We start from the raw sequence: 14,076 nt of genomic DNA on the forward strand, positions 1-14,076 counted from the left end.
TGAAGTAAGGAAAGCTCTAGTGTTTTCCATAAAATGTATTTTAAGTTCTACATCTTCCCTCTTTCAAATTTCCACTCCTTCAAATCATCTGTGGTTTGCTACAGGAAAGATTTTTAATTGACAGAATTTCAACTTGTGCTCCAAAGAGACTCATTACTTCACAGATTCTTTAGCTTCCTGGGACCCTGACGTCATGGGGATATTTCTTGCTTTCTTCAGTGGATCCTTACCACTGAAACTAATTTTTCAATGAGCTGCAGAAGCTTCTGTACCAAAAATTTGCTCCAGACCTTATGATGCTTCGTACAGGATGTCCAGATGCAGGGTGTCAAAATGCACCTGTTAGATAAGGTTCCCATCTGAATCACAGCTCTCGATGCAGTCGCTTATTAAACAGCATTTTTTTTCCATGTTGAGTCACAAGTTAGGACAACATTCCCCTGGAGTAGACAATATGCCAGAACCACAGACATCTAGTTTGCTATACCTGCATGGTAGGCCAGAAAAAACGAAGAGAGGTCAGTCCTTCATTTCAAGGCAGGGAACCTAGAGGAGTATTTAGTTACATTCGTGTACTAAATCTGTTTGAATTAAAATACTTAGACATATGTAGTCAAAGAGGACATTTGTCTATAGGCTTGCTGACAAAACTCTTGGTCTGTGAAATTTGTTGAAGTCAGGGAGATAAACACCTTGGTTTTATGAGGCTGCATGATATTGGGCCTGTGCTTAAAAAAAGAATATAAGTTTGTCTGGGTTCACACAGACATCCACACATTGGAGGGTCTGCAGGACTCTGCAGCCCCCAGGTGAGAGCTTCTGAGGGGCTGAATTCTGGAGGTGGATGCCTATTGCATCTGTGCCTATCAGTGCTCCCCGCACAACGAGCATCCACGAGCTCCCACCACTGCTGTTTCTGGTTCTCTTTCCCCGGGCCAGGAAAGATGCTGGGCTCTACAGCTTCCTTTTCTGTTGACTGGCAAGATGGTACTTTGTCAGGTAACTGCTGTTGCCACCAACTGCAAAGCTCACTAGAGTATAATGACACCTTCTGAGCTGCTTCTTTTATGCGTTAACCTACTTGGAAACAGAGGCTCATGTGCAAATTCCCACTGTATTTTGTGAAGGCTGGAACATAAGCCAAATCTGAGCTGAATTTCCCCTTTCCAAGAGCCAGCTGAATCAAAATCCCCTGATGCAGACATCCCCAAATTTTATGGGTGCAAAAGATGTCTTGATCCAAATTTTGCAGTTTGCTCCCATCTCTGCTTAAAACATAAAATGTATGTTTTTAGGGAAAAAGGATATAAACATCTTGTTCATGTTTGAGCTGAGAATGTCTTTTTTCTGTAGGCTGTCAACACAACTTCAAATGCATGCAGCCTGTCCAATCTGACAGACAATTTGCATATTTGTGGAATGCTAATGCCAAGTTACTGTATACATTTGTACATGAAAGCATTAGAAAGTTTGAAGGATTAAAGGTGGAAATGTATCCCCCTCGGCCTCGATTAGAGATCAAGACAGCACATCAATAGATGGCAGACAAATAACTGCTGCTTTGCTGTTTGGAATGTCTTAACCCAAAAATAATAAAATCCAAGCTATTTCCTAGGACATAAATAGCTGAGGGCTTTACACGTGCTAATTGCCAGAGCGTTGTTTTAGCCTTTTGAGAGTGTAATGTGGAGTCTGGCACATCCAGTGTGAGCCCTCTGACACAGTGATTGTCTTTTTGTTCTGCACTAGCTGCGTGCCTGGACCGCAGCTAGAGCTCCCAGAGCCACCCCAGCCTAAGCCATCCATGTTGTTGTCTAGGACTGAGCCTTCCTCAGTTGCTCTCAGGTCCTGGAAAGTTCTCTGAGGCCAGATGGAAGTGTTTGGCCCATGCAGAAGTGACTTAGTTTGCCATGAGAAGGGCGTCAGGAGGAGCAGCAGCAGGTGCTCAGCGGTTTTCCTTAGAAAGACGATTGCTTGGCTGCATGCGTCAAGATATATTTTGGAGCCTGGCTCTAGACCCAGTTATTTGAAAATGGAGACTTGGAGTCTTAAAAACAAGATATGCTAAGGAACGTTTTTTCATGGTTCCTCCTAAGGATCAAAACCTGATACTATTTATTTTACTTGTGCTAAAAAATAACCTCAATAAGATGTTCTGCATTGGCCAATGGATATAATTTAGGACCAGACATTGGCAGCACAGGACAGAGAATGCAGGAGCTAGTCAAATCCTTCCCCCAGTCTTTGATCCAAAACATGAATATTCCTTTGATTCAGAAAGGGTTTGGCCAGCCTTTTTCGCAAACGGTTGCACGTCTCTGCGTTTTCTGGCTGGGGGAAGTGGAAGTGGCAAAGCCTCAGATACCTGGGAACCAAGAGCTGAAAACTCTCCTGGAAACTTCTCATGGTCTAACGAAATTCCCGGGCCAGCTTCCAGCCTGAGCGGATGCAGACAATGAGCCAAAATGAACCACCAAATCTGTCGAGATTCAGCCGTCATTTACGAAGGAGGACTGGGATTTTCAAGGGAGTTTGTAGGAGCTGAACACCCAAATCTCTTTAAATCCCAGTGGTACTTTTGTTCCTCTCTTTCTTTCACTCCACTGAAAAGCCTTGTCTATTTATTTGAAATGTTTTGAAGACCTCAGGCAGCACTTTCATTATAGACAAACCTCTCCACCAAAATTAGAAAATCACAAAGTTTTAGCTGCAGTCTCTGAAAATCTGTGATTTAACACACCTACCCAAAAAGCCCCAGGCTATACCAAAACTCTTGACCAGAGATAGCTCTGTGCTGTCACAAGACAGATCTATCTTTAGGTACCCCAGTTTGAAAACTTCACCCTTAATGCGTTCAGAAAAAGTACGTTGTTGTTTTAAAGTACATTACTCAAACGCTGAGATGCCTTCCTACAGGGAGCAGCGTTACAAAGCCGAGCTCTGCCTGGATGCCTATCCAGCATGGATCTGACAATTCACATGTAGGAAAAGGCCTCTCATGCATTCATAGTTTAGATGACCTCCATATATTTGTTTAAAAAATAATTAGGCTTGCTTAGCTTTTGTACTGTTGCATTTTCCTTTTTTTTTTTTAAAGTAGCTTTTCCTGTAGCACTCCCAGGCCAGTACAATGCTGGCTTTTAAAAGTGATTTGTCTGTTACCAGGCCGTTTTAAACTTTTACTTCCTAAGTCCTTGCAAACCAGCAATACAAGGAGACTAAAAAAAAAAAATCTCCTGGGGATTGTTTTTATAGTAACAGTGAAAGCTTAAAATGTTGCAGCAGCAGCCAAATTATTTTTCTTTTAGTGGAAACAATACCAACAACTGGAGTCTATGCACAAAACGGATTAAAGCTACCCATAAAAATGACTAACAAATGAGTGCTACATTTCTTTTTATCATTTACTCTTTATAAAAAGTGACAGTTTGAAGGCTACTAATTTGGCAAGTTATTTCCCCTCTATAGTCCTGGTTGTTCAGTAATTAGAGGATATATAAAACATGGACATACACATTCTGGTGCAGTCCAACGTTTTTGTGTGGTTTAAGATAAAGTCCACTTCCTTTCTTTCCCACTAATAAAAAGCAAGGTAGACATATCCCAAATTTAACTGCAGGTCAAATTTTGTTTTCAGGCAAAACTTTCAAGAACAGTCTCATGACAAAAGTCCAAGTGCTGTTTGCACTCCTAAATTGTTCAGAATGAGGATGTCCAAAGAAATCTAGTAACCTCAGGGCATACAGGAGTGTTTTCTCCCATGACTAAACAAATGACTTCTTGAGCACAGTTGAAATAAAACATTTAAAATATTATTAATTACTAATGCTAATTGTTGAGAATTTTTTTTTAAGTCATATGTGCTCTCCTTAGATAAGTAATTACTTTTAAAAATCTATTACTAAATATGGTACTTGGTATCTAAGCCCTCCATCAGTCTTGAAAATTGGACTTACATTTTTAAGTCACTTAGGTGGGTTTTGAAATCTTTGCCTGCTATTTATTCATGTATTTTCTGGCAGTGGCCCTTTCTATACCTGTAAGTAGTAAAAATATATTGCTTCCTCTGAAAGCAAAGAGCTAAAAATAAAATAAGAGTTGGTTTAGTCAACACGAAGGCAAACTAGAAAACCATTAGTTGAAGAAACTGAAATAAGAGAACTCAGAGGCCGGGCTGAAGAGCAGAGAAATGCTTCAAATGGGACATGCAACAGTTGCTGGTCTAATTCTGTGTCTGTGGCTGTCGTGGTTGGGTTCCAAGAGGCCGATGCATGGATGCTTTTTGGGGCACATGGAATGGTGAGGCAGATCCTTGGCACGTTTCTGGATGCTGGGCTCATGGCACATGGTCCTCTGTTATGTGTGTGATGCAGGACCAGTTACTCCAGTAAACTCTGGTTTAGCTGCCCAAATGAGATGCTGAAGGCAAGGCCAACATTTGATACGGGGTGTGGTGTGGCTCTACTCTAAACTTGGCCATTTGTCCTTCCGATTCAGATTGAGAATGCTTGTCTGCTGCATGTCAATATAATAATTAATAGATTAATACATTACTAATACATTAGTGGTATACTATATATAGTAGTATGATTATATATATATTATTGTAGAATAAAAGAATAACATGCAATGTTAATATATTGATAATATATTAATATAAAAATAGTGATGTTGTAGCTGTATATTTAGAGTCTATCAAGTCCTAGAGAAAAGGAAAAATGAAAATAGGCTGAAACCTCCCCAAAGCCTGCATTAGCTAATAATTACTTACTAATTTACATTAATACTGGCAATGAGAGGTAGACCAAAAGCCCTGGTCCATGAGATTGAGATTAAGCCAATAATGTTCCAAAACAAAAAACTGTCTTATTCTTAAATTCTTCTCAAAATGGTCACCATTACTGTAAGAAACTCTGTTCCAGTGTATATAAAACATAGTGGAATAATAACATCTCATTTGATTATACAAAGTAGTTTTTTCCTCAGTGTTTTAGTTCTCAAAATTCCCAGAATACACCACATGGAAACTGTTCACTTGAGAAATTAAGTACCGTATGTGATAAGACAGTCATGTGAAATTTTTAAGCTGTCATTAAAAATGATTATAATTAGGACAAACTATATGAAAATGCTCTAAAATTGAGACCCTGGTGAATTAAAAATTAAGGGGTATATTATGTATTATCATGTTGAAGGGCAGGGATTTACGCGTGTAGCTCCCATTAACACTAATGCGAGTTGCATTCCCAAATCCCCACGCCTGGCGATGAGCATCCGCCCCCACGTTTGTTGTCGGTGAACAACCTCGGCTTTTGCAGTACTCCAACACAATTCCTCTGCCTGCTGAGAATAAGTGGAATGGCAAACCAGGAGTTTAAACTGTTTTCCCTCACAAATCTAGGCCCCCAGATAGAGCCAAATGTAATCCATCTAAACAGGAGCTGCACTCCCATGAGTAAGATTTACTTACAAAAAGTAACTGTCACAGAGTCTACTCTTCCCTACAACTCTTCCTGTGCTTTCCCCCACGCTTAATGACTGAGGGTTGGGCTGCAATAATAATTTTATTTTGTCTCCTCTAAATGCAGGAAACCAATTGCTGGGGGTGGGCTTGTAAAAGTGCTTCAGTTGGCAGCCTCCAAAAGGAGGTGTATCCATGGCAGCTTGGAACTCCCACGTGACGAGTGAGTGTGTGCTCTAAGGACACAAGTGAAACATATCTCTTACCCTGGCAGGGCCATAGGACTGTTCAGAGCACTGAACAGGGGTGTATCCAGCGGCTGTGCTGGTCTTTGGGTCACACTCAGGTGAGGGATGAGCTGCTGGGGTTTGGGCTGCAAAGTGTTGCCAGTTCACTTAGCTCTCTGGTGCTTTCCTCGTACCCCAACATCAGCAATTATGTGAGTTTGCATTCTTGGCTTTTGTTGGAAAAATTGTAGTCCTCGTTCTTAAGAGAAAATCTTCCATTATTGTATCTTAAAAGTTGATTTTAAATTTTTTTTAATATAGAAGTACATAATTTTCATGTGCATGGTTGTGGAGTCTGTCTCGTTGCTCTCATCGTTGCATCTGCACTTTTTAGACCCCTGGATTTGGAAATGCTGACACTACTAAGGTAAGACAGTTCATCTGTTGCTTGGGGTTTGCTGAGAGGCTACTAATAGCACTCAACAAAAATGTCCTGTCCTACTGATTTTACAAAGGCACCCCCATTATTTCTCTTAAAAATACATTAAGAAAATGGTCATATTGCCACACTACAGCTTTCAGCAAAGAAAATCCCACAGAACCACAGCTCATGTGGTTTCTATGACATTGCAAAATTGCCATTATGCTAACACACTACATTCTTAACAACATCTTTTCCCTGGGGCAAAATAAATAAATCTAAATAAAGTAGATACATGTAGAGGCAGTACATCTCCTATTTTATTAATTAGCACCTGAGAAAAACATTTTGCCAAGCTAGAAAAAGCACTGATGAATTTTCAAGGAAAGTAATGAATTCCAGGTTTGTTTCTTTATTGGTACCTGTGGATTCTGTTGTATTGCTTGTTAACAGATGCAAGTGGGCAATATAACTATTACATCAGGCAATATTATAGAAACCCAGGAGGTTTCTAAGCAACAGCCCAGCACTGATTCTTCCCAGCTATTCTCTAGGATTCCCTCAGACACAGTAAGTGAAGTTGGACAATATAGTCTAATTTCGAGAAAGGAATAAAGCATGAAACTGGTGATTTTCAAAATCATATTTTTGCAGATTTCTTACCAAATCAAAAGAGCTGAAATTGAAAACTGTCAAAATCATTTCAGCTCAAGAGCTGCATAAACTTTTCTATTGTTCAGGCAGCTAAACAGACACAGCTATTTTGCTTCATACCTTGCCCACAAAAATAATGAAAATAAAGATCATAATAATAGAGCCTCTTCAGCTTATTGGACTGAAACTGGATTTTGTGGTGTTTCCTTTTGCAGACTCACTCATCAGTTCAGCCTGAAAGTAAAACATTTTTTTGTCTTTTTTGTATGAATTATATGGTCAGTCAACTCTAGCTCCTGATGGAAAAAATCATCATAAATCATTGTGTTTAAGCCATACAGACTGTGTGTGTGTGAGCACACATAATTTTGTGTGTACACAGATGGAAAGGTGCATTTCAAAGCAATGTCACTCTCAGATGTCACTGGCTGATACAGTTTCTTAGCCTACATGTTGTATATTGCAAAGATGACATCTGCTTTATATATAACTGGGGATTCAATGAAGCAGCAAAGCTGGGATCTTTTTTATTATCCATAACTTTCCAACCAGGACTCTCTCAGAATTTGGAGAACACTCTTTCCCCACTTTGCTTTAGTCCAGTACGGCACCCTATGACAACTTCAGGTTTTGAACCAGACTTCTAAGAAGTGCTCTTTCATCTGTCTATGAACAATGCCCTTTCAAAAAACAGTTTATATTTAGAATAAATAAGAACAGACATACGTGCACACCCTCACTTGTGGACCCAAATGTGGTTCCAGGAGCACAACCATGAAAAAGCAAGAAGAAAATATTGTAAACCAGATGTTCTCTGGGTTTGAATGCTCCATTGGTTTCCATACACCATGCAAGGTTCTGGTCTGCTAAGGAGTAGAAGCAAGTTCAATATAGGAACTTGGGAGTGCCAACAGTTTTGCCTTGCTTGGGAAGGTGGAAAGCAGTGGCTTTCTTCACTCAAGTCTAACTTTTTGAAAAAAACCTAAAACTGATGATATTTCCAAAACAAAATTCTCTGTTGAGATATTTGAGTTATGGGACAAAATACTTCTCTTTTTGGCCAAAAAAAAAAAAAAATCAAGCTCATTCACGAGAGCTGTGGTTGCATGTCTTCATTCTCCTGTTGTCTGGGCTTGTCCCACCTCCTTTGTGTGTTACAGTGGCACATTTCGAGTGTGCATGATGGAGATACCAAACTCCTGGGTGTTGTGGGGTTCGTGGCTGCAGGGATGGGAGACACCCCAGACATCCAGGCTGTGGCTCCCACCAAGGAACTGATGTGGTGGCCAGGATTCCATGGCTTTTCTCTCTTTTCCTTACCAAGCTGTTCCAATTTTCAGGTTTTAGATATTTTTCAAATAAACATTAAAAGATGGTTTGAGAAACAGAAACTTTCTGCTCCCTCAAAGGGGAAGGGAAGTATGCATCTCAATGAAAACCCCGTTTTCTATTAAAAACTAGTTTTGGTGAAATGAAGTCACACAACCATACAGCTCAGTCCACACACTTTCCGTATGTTTCCATCCACGACTCCTTCCCCTCCCAGTCTCCAAACCATTCTCTGCCTGCCTGATACATGTTGACATGAGAATTAAATCGCTAAGAAGTACGAATGCTTTTGCTTTAACAGAAAGCCAGGTTACTATTCCTAGCATGGAAAGTTAAATGAAATCATGCTGTGAGTGAATTCCTATTGATTTCTTCAGGATTGATCAGAAACATTTGTCAAATTTTGTTTTCTTTCTGTCCTACATCTTCTTTAGACACATAGTTAAACATACTAAGGAACGTTTACATTTTAAAAATGTGTTCTAAGGTCTTTATATAAACATGCATGTAATAGAAGTGACTGGTGATTTATATTTTCTATATACATTCAGATACTTTATTTTCAAAGCCAAGGTTTTAAAAAATAGGTGCCTAAATTCAGACACCTTAGTCTGTGTTTACAGTCTTTGGTTGCCTGATTTTTAAACATGTTAGTACTCAGAAACACTTTTTTTTCTGTTAAGTTGTCTATTTTGGACAAAAATTTACATTGGGCTGTTTTTCATCTATTAGAATCAGAAAGGGAAAATTAAAGATTATAAATTTTCAAAGGATGTAAAGGCATAAAGAAGAAAACTAAAAATCCACAGCTTTTTGCATTTTTAATTGAAGAAAATGATGTGCATTAGTAGAAAGTACATGAGTACAACCCAGCAGATTCGTCCTTGCTCACTGAATTTGACCTAAACCCTTTTTTCGCAGCATTTGTCTTTTCTTCTTTAGGTTCACACCAAGGCCTCCAGTTTGAAAAATGTATGTGTGCTCCTGCACCTAATGTATATGCATATTCAGTGTGACTGCATATGGAAATGGAGCATCCATGCCAAGAGTTTTCCAGCCAAGAGGCTTTTTGCATGTGTGAGTCTCAGAGGGTTGTGTGCTTTTGGGGTAATTGCGCGTGTAAATCCAGCAGGCAGTCACACACTCAGCTATAACCTGTACAGCTGCATTACTACCTTTTTTTAAACTATCTAGCAAAAGCTGGTGAGAAAAATGATACCTTTTTAGACACCTGGTCCTTGAAGTAATAATAGAATACCCCTTAAAACTGATTATGGAACATGAAATGATGTGGTTCAGCTTTCAAAACCTGCCCCTGTGTCCCCCTCATAAACACAGGTTACTCTTACATTTAGGGACTATTGGACTTGTGGGTTTAATTACAAGCAAATAATTTTTTGAAGTGGTAAAAATAAATTGATGTTATTGTAAAACCTAAAGAGAGAAACTTAAATTTTTTTAAAAATAGGAAGAAATAAATAAACATGTAATATGAAAAAGCTAGGGGAGCAGCTGTGTGTATAATACAAACAATGTTAAAGAATAAAAGGAAACTGCTAGAGCCACTTGGGATGAGGAAGGAGCCTAAAATCCCTGATTGCTCTAACTAGGTCTAACTCATTGTGCCTGTTTTTTTCTGCCAGCTCCAGGTCCGCCTTAGAAAGGCACCAGAAGGGAAGGAAAATGAGGTTATCCCATAAAATAATCTACTACCATTTGGTAAGGGTGCAGGAACAGAGAATGAAGCAATGGTTCAATACTGGGAGTAGAAGATGCATGAAGTAATTAGCTGAACGTTTACTTCATCAGTGCAAAGCAAATGCTGAATTTTGCGTAAGTCAATGAAAAATTTCCACAGTTTTGCTGCAGGCTTTGCTGAATGACACCACTTGTCCACAAAAGGGCTCTAAACCTGCAACTCAGAGCCACAGTGGTGCACCTGGAGCTCTGCCCTTGGATGCCAGCAAGGTGAGAAAGACATCTCTAATGTCCTGGAGGCAGGGGACCTGTGGCTTTGCACCTAGAGTGTGAGTTCTGCACTCTTCCTCTGAATTTTGTAACAGCTTTCAAGACCTCTAGGCTTAGCAAAAAAAACCCCAAAACCTAAATCAAGTAATGCACATCTTCTTGTTGCTTAGAAGTTAGACATAGTAAATCAGTAATATAAAATACCATGGTAGAAATCTGTTGCTTGGATGTGTAAGGATGTAAATTAAGTTTGTGAGACTTTACAAAGGGCCAAGGTGCTATGAATACATTATTAGTTAATCCTAATTGTTGTTGCTTGTCCAGTGTAATTATGACTTTGTAAATGAATGCAAGGCTTTGAAAAGGAGCCAGGGAAGCTCCCTCTGCACAGGAGCTCCATGTTTCTCTGCAGACACCCAGTGCCATGCAGCGTGTGGAGCCTGCCTGGTGCCTGCTCCGTTTACTGAGTAAGGGCAGTGGGGAGAGAGAAGCCAACACAAACTGCGCTCCAGCAGGACTGGATTCTCAGAGTGTTTCTAAGGAAAGTCCAACTGGCAGCAGTGAAAGCTGCCTTGTGGGGCTCTGGCACTCACCAGCTGTGCTGGACACTGCCACAGGGCAGGAATTCAGGGATGGTCATGCTCTCTTTAACTCTTAGCTCAGACTCTTGACGCAGTGCCTGGGCCACCTTGGTGAGCTTGAAAAGTGTTTGCTGGTTCTTTCCAATCATGCTCCAATGTCCTTGGTTCATTGGCATGAGGGGTAACACTTGCTATTTTTGCAGGATTGACTGAATGCAAGCCATATCCTTCCACAAATTTCATCAGGGTTTTCTCTGGTTAATAGATGCTTTATTACCATTATTACCTAGTGCAGTTGCTGTATGATGTCAGATAACAGTTATGTGAGATTTGGGGTTCCTTTCAGTTTCTGTTGCCACGTCTGAGTTCCTTGCTTCCTGACAGAGTTAATTTGTTACCTTAATTTCTGGGAAAAAAATTTAGTAGCTGTGGGACTTTATCAGGAAAATAAGTGCAAATTTAATTCTATTTCTGACTGAAATATATCCATGTGTCTGTCCATCCATCTATGATCTTTTCTATTTTTCTCTCTTCCTGTTTATTTATCTGTCTTTCTAAATACATGCATAAGGTATGTAGGTGTCTATTCACTAGGGCAATTGTAGTCTCAGAATTTATTTACAACCTGAGGTATCTGGTGTTTTAACTTGCTGTCCCATTCTGCATCAAGGAGACCCATAAGACTTACAGAAAGATAAAACACCTTCAAATAGTTTTTACCTGCTAATAGCAGTTCTATCATTGCAAGATCTGGCAAGACAGCAAACACCACGTTTTCCCAAAGGTATGTAGAGCAGGCAGAGCTGAGGAGAGATTAACAAGTTTTCTGCAGAAGGAGGGTACATCTGTAGGGTGAGAAGAGCCTTCACTGGTGTGCCGTTTGTAAATGCATATGAACTCTGTAATAGGTGTGGTGCTTTTGCTCAACAGCTGCGATCTTTTCATTGTACCTCTTTTGTTGAATTCAGATATAAGCACTTCATCGTCAACAAATCTAATATCTGTTCTTGTCCCACTTGAAAGGGTCAAATGAAATTTCCCACCAGAGAACAAAAAAACCTGAAGCTCCCCAGTGAGTTTGGGTGGCAGCATGCCAAAAGAGAGGCGAGGCGAGGAGGTGGTGGCTGGGGTGGCTCAGCAAAGCAGTGATGTCAGTGAGGGGGAAAAGCGCTCCCCAGGCTGGCAGTCCCTCGGCAGGAGAGGCAGGGCTGGCATGGCAGCCAGGCAGGAGCTGTGAAATCACTTCTTCCTGAGATGCCAGGACCGATTGTCCTCAGAGACTCCTATTCAGGAGATCAGGTGAAGCTCTTTGGGGTTGCTGTCTCATGGTGGAGGAGGTCCAGAGGCAGGGATGCTCAGACTGGAGTGGGAGCCCACAGCAGGGGATGAGGAGCCTCTCACTGACCTCACGGTCATGGGTAGTATTTCCAATGCACCTGGCTCTGCAGAGAGGGAAGGAAGCTGGAGAGGGGGAGAAGACCAAAATTCTCTTCTCTTAAGTCTCTCCAGTCAAACATTGCTCAGGACGCTGGTTGGATACTCTGTGACGTGTTGAGACGACTTCAAAAACAGCTTACTTTCACAATAACAGCATCAAACCATTATAAAAATGCACCTACATTTTCAGCAAAACTGCAGCATATGTTTTTGAGTCAAAGACATTTGCACTAAATGCAGAGTCTAGAGATGTCTGGCAGCTGAAGCAGGGAACAGGTGTATATTTAGCCCTTTCAAATGTGCACTTAAGTTCATGTAAATATTTGCGAGGTCAGAGCTTCAGTGTGCTAACGAGCCACATGTTACAGTGTCCATTTCCCAGGAGCCTGTGGTTTGCACATTCTCTCAAACCTCTGCACCATCAATGCAACGTGTTTTTAATTGTCTTGTGCTAACCCTATCTCCTCGTGTCACTGTAGAGGCAGCTCCACCTCCACTGCAGAAAACAGCTTTTCCTGACAGTGGCAGGCTGCAGGGAGAAGGACATAGTCCTAGTGCAGTTCTAGTCTGGTATCTTCCAAGACCCCAAGCCTCAAACAAAAACCTACAAAGAAGTTGAAGACAAGATGTGGTCAGAAATTAGAAATCTGAAATTTCCATCTTTCAAGATAAAATTATTGGGTACCCATAAGTTCTTTGGATTAGTTGCACAGGCTATGGAATAATAAGACCTAGGAAACTGCTGCACTGTAAACTTGGGGAAAGCCCATGGCCTGTTCAGAGCAGGGGATGGCACAAAGTAGCGAAAGGACATGGAGTTACCCATCACCAACATCCTTTTCCCATATCAGCAAATGGACTCAGTTATGAGAATAAAAGGGACCTTGGCTGCAAATGACTTAGGGCAGCATAAATATGTATTATGAATTTTAGGCTCAGACATAATTAAATGCCATTTGTCAGATCTATGCTTGTTTTTCATCTCATTTGAGTTTTACAGAATGAATTAACTAACAAATATGCCTCTGATTCTAACATAACAAATCATTTCTCAGAAAAGTTGCCTCCAAGCAGCAGTGAGAGAGTGACTGGGGGAACTGACCTTCTGCTGTGAAGTTGTCACGTTCCAGCAGAGCCCTGAGTGGCAATGACAGCCTCAGTAATGGGGAGCCCATAGTGGCCTGGCAGTCTTGTTGATAACTTGTTAATTTATTTAGTGCAGTGGTGCAGAGGCGAAGATCTGGAGTAAAGGGTGGGGTGGGCTGAGCCTCAGGGCTGAAATATGTAAATATTCTGGTTTGGAGAAAAAAAAATAAATTTCTTGTTCATTGTCACTAAATGAGGTTGGTGACAGGAGCACTGGTGAGCAAATAGGCTCATGTTTGTACCAAGGCAGCTTTCATTAAACACCTGATACAGCAAATGTATGGTCAGTATGTGCACACTTTGGGTAGTAGTGCTTTAAGTGCTCCTCTTCTGGCCATGTGAAAGCACAATTACAACACACAGGGGGACTTTCATCCTGAGCTGAGTCATAGGATGAGAAACAAAAGAGCTGTGTGCCTTTGACAGGCAAAAGGGAGACAGAGTTTAAGACCATGGGTGAAGAAATCCTTTCCTTGCAGTTTAGCTGTATCTTGGAGAGTTATCTCATTTTGCTCCATCATATTAAACTGAAGGTCCTTCTTAGCAAATTACTATAGCAAATGGATGGATTTGCTAACCATGACTTAAATACTGTTCTGAAGTGTTAGTAAGTGCTCAGGAATGGGTGATATACATACTTTAAAGGATCTAATGTCCTCTCCAAGCGACAAGCTCCTGCAAGACTGATCCATTGGTAATGTCATAAAAGAGATATCCCAACATCAAAACATTTATTTTGTTTGGAGAGTCCCACATGTTGTCCCTAGCAGGTGGCCTCCTGCAGCTGTACTCTTCATGCTGTGTAGTTCATACTATGAAAGTATGAACTACATATGAAAGTAGTTTGTCATA

General features: G+C 40.7%; 1 long non-coding RNA gene across 1 annotated transcript; it reads left to right on the top strand.

Moving 5' to 3' along the window:
* Positions 1–6,017: 6,017 nt before the first annotated feature.
* On the top strand, positions 6,018–10,309 carry LOC138117684 (uncharacterized). The gene is made up of 3 exons (XR_011154793.1): positions 6,018–6,115; positions 9,035–9,169; positions 9,736–10,309. It is a non-coding gene; the product is annotated as an uncharacterized lncRNA (long non-coding RNA).
* Positions 10,310–14,076: the final 3,767 nt, after the last annotated feature.

Source organism: Aphelocoma coerulescens, chromosome 12 (genome assembly GCF_041296385.1).
Source record: "Aphelocoma coerulescens isolate FSJ_1873_10779 chromosome 12, UR_Acoe_1.0, whole genome shotgun sequence".
Classification (NCBI taxonomy): domain Eukaryota; kingdom Metazoa; phylum Chordata; class Aves; order Passeriformes; family Corvidae; genus Aphelocoma; species Aphelocoma coerulescens.